Genomic DNA, 18,123 nt, shown 5'->3' with positions numbered 1-18,123 from the left:
GTAGGGATCTCCAGGTACCGAGATAAACATAATTGATCCCGCTGACAGACTATGATTTTTATGGTAACCTTGACGAAGCATCTATGTTTATGGATCTCTAGCTTCTTGTTAAAGACAGGTATCACTCTGCAAGAAAAGAATCATACAAGACCAGGACAACACTACTTAGTCGGTTCTACACATTCTCGAAATGTCTACAAGGTGACAATTATTGAACTAGATGAAAAAACCGTAAATTAGTTACAAATTACGGCGTGCACACACTTTATTCAAAACGTAAACGGCACTACAGGTAACTGGCTTTAGATTACGACATGCTTGATATGCCTTCCTTCATTGGCGATGATGCGGCGCAGACGAATAGCGGAATTCTGCATGACCCGCTGAGTGTTGGAACACCGATGCTGTCGATGACCTCGTGAATGGCTGTTTACAGCTCACCAATGGTTTTGGGGTTGTTACTGTACACATTGTCTTTAAAACAGCAGCACAAAAAGCAGTCGCATGTTTTCAGATCCGGAGAATATGGCGGCCAATCGAGACCCGTACCAGTGGCCTCTGGGTAACACAGAGCCAGAGAAAGTGCTCCTCCAGGACAGCAAACACTCTCCTGCTTCGATGGGGTCGAGCTCCGTCTTGCATGAACCACATATTACCGAAATCAGCGTCACTTTAGATAATGAGGATGAAATCATCTTCCAAAATCTTCACATACCGCTCGGTAGCCACCGTGCCGTCAAGGAATATTGCACCGATTATTCCGTGCCTGGACATTGCCCACCACACAGTCATCCGTTGAGGGCGAAGAGACTTCTCGATAGTAAAATGCGGATTCTCAGTCCCCAAAATGAGCCAGTTTTGCTTATTGACGAACCCATCCAAATGAAAGTGGGCTTCGTCGCTAAACCAAACCATGCATGCGCATACTAATTCCCATCATGTCCAGCGGTCAACCGTGCAGTTTGAGCGGTTCATAAGTTATCACGATTTTATTTCATGTAGTTCAATAACTTTCCTTGTATTACGAAATGTAAAACGTCCTATGTGCAGATTTTGTACATCGAACTGCGACTTAGATTTCACACTGTACAATGTCTAAGTTAATTTCGAATTCTTCGCCTGTGGCTGTAATTTCTTGTTGGATTTCTATTTTGTGATACTTCCCCGTTTGTGATAGTGCTACACTTTCGTCATAATTAGACGATTAATAACTTATTGTCGTGATTGTTATGAATTATGGGAACGAAGGAGTAATCGGCAAATACTTTTTGTCTGTCACAGTGCCCGTAACATTGTTTCATCTAATAATCAGGAAACGTAGGTAAACGTTCTCCAACACGGCTATTAGCACGAAAGGAAACGAGTTTCGTTTAGAAGACAAAGATTTAAATGACATATTCTTCCTTTGTTATTAATGTCAAACTGGCTCGGTCTACGGATCCTCCACTTTCCTGCGATTTATCTCTTTAATGCGATAATTGGGAATAAGATGTGATAAAGTCTAAACGTGACAGAGTGACAGAATGGAACAATCGTGTTATCTTAGCTACGTTTAACGTGTTGCAGGTCTTCTTTTTCTTTGCTTTCTGAGAGTGCTTGGGAACAGGGCATGCATACACTGGATCTGGGACAGGCAAGGCAGTGTCAATGTAAGGAAAAAGCTGGTCTGAGAAGGCAGCACGGACTCCATCTTTCGCACAAGGCAGGTAGTGTAACGTGTTCAGAATGAGATTTTCACTCTGCAGTGGAATGTGTGCTGATATGAAGCTTCCTGGCAGACTAAAACTGTGTGCTGGACCGAGACTCGAACTCGGACCCTTTGCCTTTCGTGGACAAGTGCTCTACCATTTTTTTTCCGATGTAGTTCGTTGCGTTTGCTATGGGCGGACGTCACAAAACATCCGTTTAAGTTGATCCTTTGACTCAGTTTTTTTTATTACAGAGAGCACGCAGCCCTCTGACCGAACACGCTGAGCTACCGTTTCGGCTAGACGTACCTTATCCACAGCCTGGGAGATGTTTCCAGGATGATATTTTCACTCTGCAACGGAGTGTGCGCTGATATGAAACTTCCTGGCAGAGCACTTTTCCGCGAAAGGCAAAGGTCCTGAGTTCGAGTCTCGGTCCGGCACACAGTTTTAATCTGCCAGGAAGTTTCATATCAGCGCACACTCCGCTGCAGAGTGAAAATCTCATTCTGGAAACATGCCCCAGGCTGTGGCTAAGCCATGTCTCCGCAATATACTTTCTTTTAGGAGTGCTAGTTCTGCAAGTTTCACAGGAGAGCTTCAGTAAAGTTTGGAAGGTAGGAGACGAGGTACTGGTAGAAGTGAAGCTGTGAGGTCGGGGCGTGAGTTAATCTGCCAGGAAGTTTCAGTGTTACGTGTTGTCTCCGTGAAAGCTGCATCAGCAACCCAGCCCCAGGAAACTAGCACTATTGTTAGTTCATAAGTAGACTCTAGCCTTGCAGCTGAGCAGTGCGAAGGGGAAAAACTTTTCTCAGAGGGAAACCGGCACTCTGCACTGCTCTGAAGAGTGCCGTCGGCTGTTTACAATGTAGCATTTTCCTGAAGAAAGACTGCAAGACCACAGAATAAAAGCTACGAGTGCAGTTTTTTTTATTTTCTGAGGACCTCTGATGAGAGGCTAGCTGCTGAGCGTAAAAATCCGTAATTGCTAAAAATGTTTGACATCAGTAAGAGGGGTCACAAGGAGAAGTATTCTGAAAAAGAGAGGTAAATTGAAAAGTCATTGGAATTCTAATGCAACATTTTTTTCTTGGCAGGATTTTTATGAAAGAAGCAATGACGCTATTTGTGAGCTGAGTGTTCTTCACGATCTTGTCATGCTTGGGGGAAGGAAATAGCAGGCTGTGCGAGTCATTTACAGCCCTAGGATTTCAGAATAAGCTGTGATTGTGCGTGGAACAGTTCGTCCAGAGACAAAGACGAGGCTGGATCTAGTAAGTCGTCCAATGTCCAGAGTTTGCATCAGTGGAACCATGTCCCTCACCCCATACTTCATACAGATAGTCATAATGGCAATGCTCTACACATATGATGACGATTCACAGTAACCATTATTATTAGCAACATCGACACCTTAGGACAACCCTTGGTCGGACCACTGAAGTTATCTGTCTCAAGTCCAGCAATTGTTTTGAGAAGATGCATGGATTTCTTAGTCTGTCAGTCCAACAGTCACTATGTCATTCAGTTAGAAGCTCACATGTCATTTTTGAGCATTAGGTGTGCCTGAATAGCATATTCTCAAAACTTCCAAGTAATTCTGAGAACCAGCACATTCACTTAGAGAAGATCAAAACAAATTGCAAAACGATTTAGAAAAGATATCTATATGTTAGATATCTATAAGTTTAGAAAATTGGCAGTTGACCCGAAATAATGAAAAGTGTGGGATCATACACATGAGTTCTAAAATAAATCCGCTATACTTCGGTTACAAGATAAATAATTCAAATATATAGACTGTAAATTCAACTAAATACCTAGGAATTACGGTTACGAACAACTTAAATTGGAAAGAATACATAAAAAATGTTGTGGGGAAGGAAGAGTCTACACTACAGGTATTCGTCCTCATTTGACTACTGCTGCGCCATCTGGGATCCTTACCAGATAGGATTAAAAGAGTACATCGAGAAAGTTTAAGGAAGAGCAGCACGTTTTCTGTTACAGAGAAATAGGTGAGAGAGTGTCGCTAACATGATACACGATTTGGAATGAAAATCATTAAAACAAAGGCGTTTCTCGTTGCGGCGGAATGTTCTCACGAAATTTCAATCACCAACTTTCTCCTCCGAATGTGAAAATATTTCGCTGACGACGACCTACATTGGGAGGAACGATCATCACAATAAAATAAGGGAAATCAGAGGTCGTGTTGGAAGATGCAGGTGTTTGTCTTTCTCGCGCTGTTCGATCTTGAAATAATAGAGTATTATTGTGAATGTGGTTCGATGAACCCTCTGCCAGACACTTAAGTGTGATTTGCAGAGTACCCATGTAGATATAAATGTAGATGTTAATGTAATCTATGCAGTGCAGCTTTGGAATATTAACAGAGGTTGTTAGATTTTATTTTTTATTTATTTTATTTATTTATTTATTGTTCCGTGGGACCAAATTAAGGAGAAGTCTCCATGGTCATGGAACGAGTCAATACATGAAATTATAACACGATATTAGAAACATATAAAATGAAATATAAAAAAACATATTCAGGTGACAAGTCGTAAGTTTAAATGAAGAAAATCAACAATGTAACACTGGAATTTGCTTAATTTTTTAGCTCTTCCAGGAGCTCCTCGACAGAATAGGAGTGAGCCATGAGGAAACTCTTCAGTTTGGACTTAAAAGAGTTTGGGCTACTGCTAAGATTTTTAAGTTCTTGTGGTAGCTTATTGAAAATGGATGCAGCAGAATACTGCACTCCTTTCTGCACAAGAGTCAAGGAAGTGCATTCTACATGCAGATTTGATTTCTGCCTAGTATTAACCGAGTGAAAGCTGCTAACTCTTGGGAATAGGCTAATATTGCTAACAACAAACGACATTAAAGAAAATATATATTGTGAGGGCAATGTCAGAATTCCCAGATTTTTGAATAGGGGTCGACAAGAGGTTCTCGAACTTACACCACATATAGCTCGAACAGACCGTTTTTGAGCCAAAAATACCCTTTTTGAATCAGAAGAATTACCCCAAAAAATAATACCATACGACATAAGCGTATGAAAATATGAGAAGTAGACCACTTTCCGTGTTGAAGTGTCACTTATTTCAGATACTGTTCTCATGGTAAATAAAGCAGCATTTAGCTTCTGAACAAGATCCTGGACATGGGCTTTCCACAACAGCTTACTATCTATCCGAACGCCTAGGAATTTGAACTGTTCCGTCTCGCTTATAATATGCCTATACTGTCTGATCAAAATATCGGCTCTTGTTGAATTGTGAGTTAGAAACTGTAAAAACTGAGTCTTACTGTGATTTAGCATCAAATTATTTTCCACAAGCCACGAACGTATTTCATTAACTACATTATTTGTTACTGTTTCAATATTACACACAAGATCCTTCACCATCAAGCTGGTGTCATCAGCAAACAGAAATATTTTTGAATCACCTGTAATACTAGAAGGCATATCATTTATATAAATAAGAAACAGCAGTGGCCCCAGCACCGACCCTTGGGGAACGCCCCACTTAACAGTGCCCCATTGGGACTGAACATCACTACCACTCTCAATATTGCGGAGAATTACCCTCTGCTTCCTGTTCTTAAAGTAAGAGGCGAACCAATTGTAAGCTACTCCCCTTACTCCATAATGGTCCAATTTCTGCAGTAATATTTTGTGGTCAACACAGTCAAAAGCCTTCGTTAAATCAAAGAAAACACCTAGCGTTCGGAACCTTCTATTTAATCCGTCCAAAACCTCACAGAGAAAAGAGAATATAGCATTTTCCGTTGTTAAACCATTTCTAAAATCAAACTGAACATTTGACAGCAAATTATGTGAATTTAAATGCTCCAGTAACCTTGTATATACAACCTTTTCTCGATAACTTTAGAAAACACCGATGGCATAGAAATAGGTCTAAAATTGTCAACACTATCAATGTCTCCCTTTTTATAAAGTGGCTTCACTACCGAGTACTTTAATCGGTCAGGAAACCTACCACTCCTAAAGGAAAAGTTACAGATATGGCTGATAACTGGGCTAACATACATAGAACAATACTTCAGTATTCTGACAGATACCCCGTCATATCCATGAGAGTTCTTGGTCTTTAGTGATTTAATTATTAACTCAATCTCCCTCTTGTCAGTATCATGGAGGAGCATTTCAGGTAACAGTCTCAGAACACTTTTTTCTACGAACGCTATATGATTCCCTGTTGGGACTAGGTTTCTATTTAGTTCACCTGCTATATTCAGAAAGTGATTATTAAATACTGTACATATATGCGACTTATCAGTAACACGGACATTCCTACTACGCACTGATTCTATATCCGCGACCTGTCTCTGCAGACCAGCAACTTCCTTTACGAGTGACCATATGGTTTTAATTTTATCCTGAGACTTAGCTATTCTATCTGCATACCACATACTTTTTGCCTTCCGAATAACATTTTAAGCACCTTACAATACTGTTTGTAATGGGCTGCTGCATTTAGATTTTGACTGTTTCTAACGTTTTGATATAATTGCCACTTTGTTCTACAAGATATTCTTATCCCTCTAGTCAGCCACCCAGGCTGCCTGTTTGTGCTAGTACCCTGTGTTAAACGTTCTAACGGAAAGCAACTTTCAAAGAGCATGAGAAAAGTCTTGAGGAAAGCATTATATTTATCGACTACTGTATCAGCGCTATAAACATCTTGCCACTCTTATTCTTTCATAAGGTTTACAAAGGTCTCTACAGCAACTGGATCAGCTTTCCTGAACAGCTGATGACTATATTTAACACGTGTTGCAGCACAAAAATCTTTTAAAGTTAAAATTTGTGCATCATGATCTGAAAGGCCATTCACCTTTTCTCTAACAGAATGCCCTTATAGTAATGAGGAATGAACAAAAATGTTGTCTATGGTTGTTCTACTGTTCCCTTGCACTCTCGTTGGAAAGAATACGGTTTGCATAAGATTATATGAATTAAAGAGGTCTACCAGCATCCGCATCCTTGCACAGTCACTTATACAATTAATATTGAAGTCACCACATACAACTAACTTTTTGTATTTCCTATAAAGTGAACCAAGAACCTCCTCTAGCTTTAGCAAAAATGTTGTGAAATCGGAGTCTGGGGATCTATAAATAACAACGGTTAGAAGTTTAGCTCCGTTAAATTTAACCACATCTGCACAACATTCAAACACCTTTTCAGTGCAGTACTTTGAAACATCAATTGACTCAAATGGGATGCCGTTTTTCACATACATGGCTACTCCCCCACACCGCAAAGAGCTCCTCGAAAAGCTACTCAGATGCACTTCATGTTTGCGTTTTTAACTGAATAAATTAATGTGTTTATTTAAAACTTGTTTCTGTTAACCTTAAATTAATCTCATTGTAATATAACGAAATTCTCCACTTCATGATCCACAGCTAGCGCCATGAATTCTTCACGTTAGTAAATCTGCATGTGCACAGTAATTCAGCTTGGGTCACAAAAGGGTGTCCAGCTCTTGATAGATTTTCTGGGTCAGAGTAACCATTTGAAACACACATGGCATTTTGCAATCTCAACATACTGAGGGGTGAAAAAACACAAAACTTTGCCTGTTTCCAAATTATGCAAAGCATCGAGTCCCACTCAACAATAATACATGTAACTTCTGTGTCTCTAGGGTGTAGCTCATGTCTGATGTGGTCCTGTGATGTTTGAAGAGTATTTTTTGTACCATGACTTCTGCTCATTATTCAGTTTCCTGTGGGCATCCCCCAGGAAGTTTACTTCAGCATCCTGAAAGTGTTACCCTTTTTTCCATACCTTTACCATGAATAAACAGTAGACACACCCATCTTCAAAGATAACGACAGCCCTGTTCACAAAGGTACATGCATATGTTATTGATTTTACAAACACTCAGGTACCTAATCGCACATAGACTGTCCATTAAATCACCTGACTTGAATCTCATAGAAAATTTGCGGACCTATTTGGGACAGTGGGTGGAAAGTAGCAATCTTCCGCACTTTTAGTAGTTTTACGGGATATAATAATCAATATACAGCTTCAGCTAGATGTGGCATTCGTCAAGCGCTTTGTGATATCCCTTGCTCGTCGAACTGAGACCGTTATCACAGCTAGAAATGGTGTTGTACGATGTGAGAGTGATAATCCAAGGGAGGGCGACTAATGTTTTGTCCGGTGTATTTATAAATCCACGTTTGCACCTGCGGATACTCTGAAAATTCTGCACGGGTTACACTGTCGTTAGTAACGTTTCTTTTTGTGGGAACTGAGGTAGAAACTGTTGATGTGAAATAGTAAGCAGTGCACTATAAGAGAAAAAAAGACCCTCCATGAATGAATCAACCAAGTGAGACGGAAATAGGTAGATGTGATGTACATGTACAGATAGACAGTTGATAACAATTTCAGAAAAATTGGGTGATTTATTCAAGAGAAAGAGCTTCCCAAATTGAGCATTGGTCAATCCCTGGCCCTTATACAAACAGTTATTAGGTTTGGCATTAGTTTACTGAGTTGTTGGATGTCCTCCTTAGGGATATCGTGCCAAATTCTGTCCGATTGGTGCAATGGACAGCACACTGATGGCTCTCGGATTCACCGTGGGGTCGGGTGTGCCTCCGTCATTGGCACCGACGTTTTTCGGTATCAGCTTCCAGAACACTGCTCAGTATTTACAGCAGAGCTCTTCGCCCTGTATCAGGTCACAAAGTACATCCGGCGACACAGGCTTTTCAATTGCGTCATCTGCTCCGACTCTCTTAGTGCCCTTCAAAGCCTCTGTGCGCTGTATGCCGTCCATCCCTTAGTGTAACGGGTCCAGGAAAACTGTCACTTGCTCGCTTTTGATGGAGAAACTGTGATGTTAATGTGGGCTCCTGGACACGTCGGTCTGACAGGAAACGAGGCCGCTGGTGATACTGCCAAAGTTGCAGTCTACATCTACTACATCCACACTCATACTCCGCAAGCCACCTGACGGTGTGTGGCGGAGGGTACCTTGAGTACCTCTATCGGTTCTCCCTTCTATTCCAGTCTCGTATTGTTCGTGGAAAGAAGGATTGTCGGTATGCCTCTGTGTGGGCTCTAATCTCTCTGATTTTATCCTCATGGTCTCTTCGCGAGATATACGTAGGAGGGAGCAATATACTGCTTGACTCTTCGGTGAATGTATGTTCTCGAAACTTTGACAAAAGCCCGTACCGAACTACTGAGCGTCTCTCCTGCAAAGTCTTCCACTGGAGTTTATCTAACATCTCCGTAACGCTTTCGCGATTACTAAATGATCCTGTAACGAAGCGCGCTGCTCTCCGTTGGATCTTCTCTATATCTTCTATCAACCCTATCTGGTACAGATCCCACACTGCTGAGCAGTATTCAAGCAGTGGGCGAACAAGCGTACTGTAACCTACTTCCTTTGTTTTCGGATTGCATTTCCTTAGGATTCTTCCAATGAATCTCAGTCTGGCATCTGCTTTACCGACGATCAACAGTATATGATCATTCCATTTTAAATCACTCCTAATGCGTACTCCCAGATAATTTATGGTATTAACTGCTTCCAGTTGTTGACCTGCTATTTTGTAGCTAAATGATAAAGGATCTATCTTTCTGTGTATTTGCAGCACATTACACTTGTCTACATTGAGATTCAATTGCCATTCCCTGCACCATGCGTCAATTCGCTGCAGATCCTCCTGCATTTCAGTACAATTTTCCATTGTTACAACCTCTCGATACACCACAGCATCATCTGCAAAAAGCCTCAGTGAACTTCCGATGTCGTCCACCAGGTCATTTATGTATATTGTGAATAGCAACGGTCCTATGACAGTCCCCTGCAGCACAACTGAAATCACTCTTACTTCGGAAGACTTCTCTCCATTGAGAATGACATGCTACGTCCTGTTATCTAGGAACTCCTCAATCCAATCGCACAATTGGTCTGATAGTCCATATGCTCTTAGTTTGTTCATTAAACGATTGTGGGGAACTGTATCGAACGCCTTGCGGAAGTCAAGAAACACGGCATCTACCTGTGAACCCGTGTCTATGGCCCTCTGAGTCTCGTGGACGAATAGCGCGAGCTGGGTTTCACATGACCGTCTTTTTTCGAAACCCATGCTGATTCCTACAGAGTAGATTTCTAGTCTCCAGAAACGTCGTTATACTAGAACATAATACGTGTCCCAAAATTCTACAACTGATCGACGTTAGAGATGTAGGTCTATAGTTCTCCACATCTGTTCGACGTCCCTTCTTGAAAACGGGGATGACCTGTGCCCTTTTCCAATCCTTTGGAACGCTACGCTCTTCTAGAGACATACGATACACCGCTGCAAGAAGGGGGGCAAGTTCCTTCGCGTACTCTGTGTAAAATCGAACTGGTATCCCATCAGGTCCAGAGGCATTTCCTCTTTTGAGCGATTTTAATTGTTTCTCTATCCCTCTGTCGTCTATTTCGATATCTACCATTTTGTCATCTGTGCGACAATCTGGAGAAGGATATACAGTGCAGTCTTCCTCTGTGAAACAACTTTGGAAAAAGACATTTAGTATTTCGGCCTTTAGTCTATCATCCTCTGTTTCAGTACCATTTTGGTCAAAGAGTGTCTGGACATTTTGTTTTGATCCACCTACCGCTTTGTCATAAGACCAAAATTTCTTAGGATTTTCTGCCAAGTCAGTACATAGAACTTTACTTTCGAATTCATTGAACGCCTCTCGCATAGCCCTCCTCACACTACATTTCGCTTCGCGTAATTTTTGTTTGTCTGCAAGGCTTTGGCTATGTTTATGTTTGCTGTGAAGTTCCCTTTGCTTCCGCAGCAGTTTTCTAACTCGGTTGTTGTACCACGGTGGCTCTTTTCCATCTCTTACGATCTTGCTTGGCACATACTCATCTAACGCATAATGTAAGACGGTTTTGAACTTTGTACACTGATCCTCAACACTATCTGTTCTTGAGACAAAACTTTTGTGTTTAGCCAACAGTTACTCTGAAATCTGCTTTTCGTCACTTTTGCTTAACGGAAAAATCTTCCTACCCTTTTTAATATTTCTATTTACGGCTGAAATCATCGATGCCGTAACCGCTTTATGATCGCTGACTCCCTGTTCTGCGTTAACTTTTTCAAATAGTTCGGGTCTGTTTGTGACCAGAAGGTCTAATATGTTATCGCCACGAGTCGGTTCTCTGTTTAACTGCTCAAGGTAGTTTTCAGATAAAGCACTTAAAAAAATTTCACTGGATTCTTTGTCCCTGCCACCCGTTATGAACGTTTGAGTCTCCCAGTCTATATCCGGCAAATTAAAATCTCCACCCAGAACTATAACATGGTGGGGAAATCTACTCGAAATATTGTCCAAATTATCCTTCAGGTACTCAGCCACAACAGCTGCTGAGCCAGGGGGCCTATAGAGACATCCAATTACCATGTCTGAGCCTGCTTTAACCGTGACCTTCACCCAAATCATTTCACTTTTCGGATCTCCGTCAATTTCCTTCGATACTATTGCACTTCTTACCGCTATAAACACGCTTCCCCCTTCACTGTCCAGCCTGTCTCTGCGGTATACATTCCAATCTCAGTTTAGGATTTCATTACTGTTTACGTCTCGTTTCAGCCAACTTCCTGTCCCTAGTACTATATGGGCGTTGTGACCGTTTATTAATGAGAGGAGTTCTGGGACCTCTCGTACCTCTGCCCGCTTGTTCTTACATTCCCTCCGATAATCTCTGTGTTGCCACCTGTCAGTAGGTGGTATCACTGTGGCATTAGCACTGGTCCTCCATTCACGGGATTAAGCTCTCCCAGCGGCTTGGACGACTTCCTCTCGGCCCTCTCACCGGGAGATCATTTTAGCTAGGTTGCGTATCGGACACTGTGTTTGTAGCCATCGCCATTTGTTAGGTGGTGTTCCCCCAACACTTTGTACTCATTTCACTTAACCTTTGACGGTCAGTCATTTCCTGACGGAATGCCATTTTTTTACCCACTTACGTTATCGTTCGTGTTTGCCGTCTGAATTATCGGCCGTTTTTGCGAACGACACACGGGCTGTCGACCACATTTTACTTTTTATTCGTCTTAACAATATGGAGAAGGTCATTTAATTTTTAGTTCATGGCCTCCGTTTCTCTATTGCGTATTTTATAGACCTTTCTCCACGTCCCTGTTTTTAGCTGTCTTCTCTTCCGTCGATTGGCATTAACGATTAGTCGTTTTTAACTCCTCTCTTTGTCTTCGTGTTCTACAGTTCTGCCATGGCATGCATGACCCTAGCTCTTTTTGAGCCACAAAACAAAACAAAGCAACCCACCTAACATTGGAGCTCCCAATGAAAAGCGTACCCACCCTCTCACTTGTCCGCACTGGGCACAACAATTGACCGCTGGCCCAACAGGAGAGGCTGGCTCAGAATGATTATCAGCACTTTGTAGCACCTCGTGCCTGTTACTAAGGCGTAGGGAGCCAGCCGCCTGACCTGCTATCTCTTTCGCCTCCACCCAGTAACACGCAAACTCATCACTGTGTGCCACCCACTTTGGAGTGGGGACGGACTGATCAGATGTTGCGTGTCACAAGATGCAGCGGTGCCCGTGAAACCCTGGAATTCCAGTGGCTCCAAAGGTGTCGTAGGTCTCGTCCCCAGCTCCCCGATGTTGCGAAATTTTGAGCGTTAGACAGAGGCACGTCGTCGGTAGCCAGCGCTGCTTCCAGCTGTTTACGGACAACAGCCAGTTCCCTTGTGTCCGCTCACAACAAGCACAGTCCTTAGTCCTATCAACGTGTGTAAAAACAGATATAAAATCTTACATGTCGCTACTGAGTTTGGAATGTATGCAGAACACAACGGGGAGAATAACGAAACACTAAAAACTGCTTTGCAGATTTCTCACTATGCCCTGAGACGGCAAGCTCTTAAATAGAAATAAATTTCTTTGCTGAAGTGGACGTATTTACAGTTTCCTGTTACTAGAAACTCTGCTTACCCGATCGCTACTGCACGAGATAAGTACGCAAACTAGAATGCACTGATCTAAACTGCATGCTCTGTACTAACACGAGATTTAAACTCAGTGGCGTGCCTTGGTGGTCTGACGGCGGGAAATTTACACTAGGAAGCCGCCTTACACAATGATAAGCAGCAAGATTTACCCAAAAACAAAAACTTACCGTAATTTGCTAACTACTAGTCTATACAGTAAAATACGTAGTATCGATCACTTCTTTCCAGAAGCACCTGAGGAAAAGCAGGAACTAAACCAAATTACTGTGCATCAGACACCTGCTGCTCTGTTATTGCCGCTGCTGCGTCTGCTCGGCTTAGCGTCTACCATCTATAGCTTCTGGATGGCTATCCCAGGACAAGTGCTGCCAGTCATGTAGGACATATATGCCATGAGCATCTTTCAAAGATGAATATGATTACTCTGCGCAGATGTGTGATTCCTCTGTTCTGCTAACCTACTCGCACGTGTCCAGTAACAACGTCGCTCAGTTTTAGCGGAAAACGGCCTTGGAAGTTTGCTATTTGTGTTTGCAGAACTCACGGGCAAAGTGGGATTAACGAACTGTAGTCATTGGAGCTAGCTGGACTTTCCTGATGAGCTCCTTATGGTGTAGACTGTACGAACAGTTATTCGGAGCTATCCGCTGTGCCGTAGGGTTCTTTTAACTATGTGGGCTATATTGTTTTAGGTTTCAGTTAACCTCGCTCTTATTTTAAGAGTTTGCCGGTTCCAGCTTGGATAACTTGCACTGCTAAAGTTGTTGATACTACAGTTAACCGGGGAAAAGTTGTCTGGTTCCTGTCTACTGGGTTTGAGCTCTGTTGGTAATTTGTGAAGATTATATGTGCTGGTTACTTTAGTTTATTTTATACTCAGAAATAATGTAAGTTGAATTTTACTACCTGCTGTTTCAGTTTAAGCCATGTGGAAGTTGTTTAAGTTTTATTTATACGTTCTTTTATATAGCTAGTCTGAGAAACCAGGCTACGTTAATTGCTACACTCTCTCTATGATGATATTTATGTTTTGCATAATTCCCTGTTTGGCTAGTTATTCCTAATCTCGGGCTCTTTAACGAGAGAACCGCTATCTATCTATGGGAGTTCAAATAAAATTCTTATGATTTACGTAAAGCTTATATTTCACGTTGTTCTTATACAGAAAATGGTTAAAATGGCTCTGAGCACTATGGGACTTAACATCTGTGGTCATCAGTCCCCTAGAACTTAGAACTACTTAAACCTAACTAACCTAAGGACATCACTCACATCCATGCCCGAGGCAGGATTCGAACCTGCGACCGTAGCGGTCGCGCGGCTCCAGACTGAAGCGCCTAGAACCGCACGGCCACACCGGCCGGCCGTTCTTATACACTGAAGCGCCAAAAAAAAAAACTGGTATAGGCATGCGTATTCAAATACAGAGATATTTAAACTTGCACAATACCGCGATTCGTTCGGCAACGCCTACATAAAACAACAAGTGTCTGGCGCAGTTGTTACTGCTGCCACAATGGAAAGTCTCAAGATCTAAGTGACATTGAGCGTGGTGTTACAGTCAGCGCACGGGCAATGGGACACAGCATGTCCGAGGTAGCGATGAAGTGGAGATTTTCACATACGATCATTTCACGACTGTACTGTGAATATCAAGAATCTGGTAAAATATCAAATCCCCGACATAGATGCGGCCGGAAAAAGATCCTGCAAGAACGGGACCAACGATGACTGAAGAGATTGCGAACCATTCAACGAAACATCATGGATATGGGCTTTTGGAGCCGAAGGGCCACTCGTGTACCCTTGACGAATGCACGACACAAAGTTTTGTGTCCCTCCTGGGCCCGTCAACACAGACATTGGGCTGTTGATGACTTGAAACATTTTGCCTGATGGGACGAGTATCGTTTCAAATTGAGTCGAGCGGATGGGTGTGTAAGAGTATGGAGACAACCTCATGTATCCACGGACCCTGTGTGTCAGCAGGGGACTGTTCAAGCTGGTGGAGGCTCTGTGTAGTTGGAGTGATACGGGACCCCTCATGCGTCTAGATACAAGTGAGACAATGTAAGCATCCTGTCTGAACACCTGCATCCATCCATGTCCATTATGCATTCCGACGGACTCGGGCAATTCCATCAAGACAATGCGACACTCACACGTCCAAAATTGCTACAGAGTGGCTTCAGGAACACTCTTCTGAGTTTAAACACTTCCGATGACCACCAAACTTCCCAGACGCGAACATTATTGAGCATATCTGGGACGCCTTGCAACGTGCTGATGCCAAGAGACCTCCACCCTCTTGGACTCTTACGGATTTATGGACAGCAGTGCAGGACTCCTGGTGTTAGTTCCCTCCAGCACTACTTCAGACATTAGTGGAGTCCATGTTAGGTCGTGTTGCGGCCCTACACGATATAGGCATGTGTACCAGTTTCTTCAGTGTAGCTGCTCATTGCATGTTGTGGTTTGATGTGCTTACAGGTGCTAACTCATGTGTTAACTAAATGTTTATTGAGACATGATGCACGAGGGCGCATTGAAAAGTGATGCCGCCGAATTTTTTACTTTTTTTCTCAATATCGGCTGAGCTACTACAAGTGATGAATATTCCTCGGTCGACTTTCTCGCTTCGCTGACGCAAATTGCAACCCTCTGCTTCCAGAGAGCTCCTAATTGTAGCGTGTGATGTGTCTACTTCGGTGCGTGAGAAACAGCGTAACGCAATCTGAAGCAAGAATTAGAAGATTTCGTCCACGCATGGATCGCCCTGTCCTACAACATCACAGTGCCACACCACACACGAACGCCGACGCCTTGTTTGCACTGTTATCGATCAGCCTCAATACCGTCGCATCTTGACCTCAACCGATTTTCATCTGTTTACAAAACTTCTAGAATGCCGTTTAGTACTTCACTTTGATAGTGATGAGGCAACGCAAGCGGAGGCGAGGTAGTCGCTCCGTCAACAAAGTCAAACATGCATACAGTGAAGGTATGAACAAACTGGTCTCTCGTTGGGAGATGTGTTCGTCGCCGGGGAGACTATGTTGAAAAATAAATATGTAGACATGGAGAATAAAGATGTAGAATGTTAATAAAGTTTGTTTCATTTTAAGAGTTCATTTAAAAATTTCGGAGGCTTTACTTTTTAGGACGTTCTCTTATTGTTCTGGAACATTTTTAATTGAAATATTTTTCTGTCTTTTCTAGCGTGTTTATTTTGAGACAGGACCACATGATTGAAGTCAAGCTCTATGCAATTTCACAATTGGAAATACTCAATGTTTGTTGTTGCTTTTTCAGTTGTTATGAATAATTGCATTCGTTTGAGCTTGTCAAATTCCATGTGCTAAAAAAATCAGAATAACGGTTTGCATAACTTGTTAAAAAACTTAATTTACTATTTCTCGGTGAGATGGTTTCTGGGGCCTGGCGTCTTACCACTTCCACCTCCTGGCATGCTAACGTTTTCAGTATTGAATCCGGACTGAGGTAACGCATTTACATGCGCCAAGCCAGGATAATACATACATCAAAAAAAGATTTGCATCACCCCGGATCCCAGAATTCCTGAAGGAAGACGTTGACTGTGGGTATTCTATTACAGGCAAAGTCCCTTTGACTGCTCAGAGATGTCACTAAACCCTCGCAAAGATGTAAACAACCATGCATGAGCATCGCCTATTAGACGTAGGGGGACAGACAGCCGATCAGTTCCAGTCAATCCACCAGGAAGGAGATACACGCTCGTGTTGTCAGTAGTTCAATCATCCCTAGACGGTCAATACCGCAGTTCGATCGCATCCGCATTACTTTGTGCCAGGAAGGGCTCTCAACAAGGAAAGTGTCCAGGCGTCTCGGAGTGAACCAAAGCGATGATGTTCGGACGTGGAGGAGATACAGAGAGACAGGAACTGTCGATGACATGCCTCGCTCAGGCAGCCCAGTGGCTACTACTGCAGTGGCTGACCGCTACCTACGGATTAAGGCTCGGAGGAACCCTGACGGCAACGCCACCATGTTGAATAGCGCTTTTCGTACAGCCGCAGGACGTCATGTTACGACTCAAACTGTGCGCAATAGGCTGCACGATGCACAATTTCACCCCTGACATCCATGGCGAGGTCCATCTTTGCAACCACGACACCATGCAGCGCGGTACCGATGGGCCCAACGACATGCCGAATGGAGCGCTGAGGATTGGCATCACGTTCCCTTCAGCGATGAGTGTCCCATATACCTTCAACCAGACAATCGTCGGAGACGTGTTTGCAGGCAACCCAGTCAGGCGGAACTCCTTAGACACACTGCCCAGCGAGTGGAGGAAGGTGGAGGTTCCCTGCTGTTTTGGGGTGGCATTATGTGGGGGCGACGTACACCGTTGGTCGTCATGAAAGGCGCCGTAACGGCTGTACGATACGTGAATGCCATCCTCCGACCGATACTGCAACCATAAAGGCAGCATATTGGCGAGCCATTCGTCTTCATGGACGATAACTCGCGCCCCCATCGTGCACATCTTGTGAGATCGCTCGACTAGAGTGGCCAGCATGTTCTCCAGACATGAACGCTGTCGACCATGCTTGGGATAGGTTGAAAAGGCTTGTTTATGGACGACGTGACCCACCAACCACTCTGAGGGATCTACGCCGAATCGCCGTTGAGGAGTGGGACAATCTGGACCAACAATGCCTTGATGAAAATGTGGATAGTATGCCACGACGAATACAGGCATATACCAATGTGTACAGAAATCTGGACCACCACCTCCCTGTATGGTGGTACAACATGCAATGTGTGGTTTTCATGAGCAATAAAAAGGGCTGAAATGATGTCTATTCCATTTTTTTACAGGTTTCGGAACTCTCGGAAATGAGGTGATGCAAAACTTTTTTTGATGTGTGAATATATTGAACTCAATCTTGTTCGAATCTCATTTAAAAAAAGGATAGTAAGATAAGTATAAACCGCAGTCAACGTAATTGCGTTTTCAGTGTGTTATGTAACTACTTTTGTGTTCAACAATTCATGGGTTTTCCTTTACGTGAAAATTTGATAATATTCTACTAATTTGCAGTACGGTGCAGCTTTTCTTTTCATTTCATGAATATTACGTGAAGTACGGAGAACTCTTTATTCCCTGAGTTAACGATAATTACTCTTCGCATTGAAGTACCCCCGCAGCGATAAAGCTTTTACTACCGTAGGAAGTATGTCGGAATAAACAGTCAGATCGCATAGTTCGGGCACCTGTGCGTCATGATGTGCTGTATTTGTGGGTTTATATGCTAGGCTCCTATTACGACGGTTCACCAGAGACAAATTAACAGAATCGATATCTTTCATAAAGTTAGCGCTCGGGAACTGGAAGAATGGAAC

This window comes from Schistocerca cancellata, chromosome 5 (genome assembly GCF_023864275.1).
Source record: "Schistocerca cancellata isolate TAMUIC-IGC-003103 chromosome 5, iqSchCanc2.1, whole genome shotgun sequence".
Classification (NCBI taxonomy): domain Eukaryota; kingdom Metazoa; phylum Arthropoda; class Insecta; order Orthoptera; family Acrididae; genus Schistocerca; species Schistocerca cancellata.
This window is presented reverse-complemented; position numbering follows the sequence as displayed.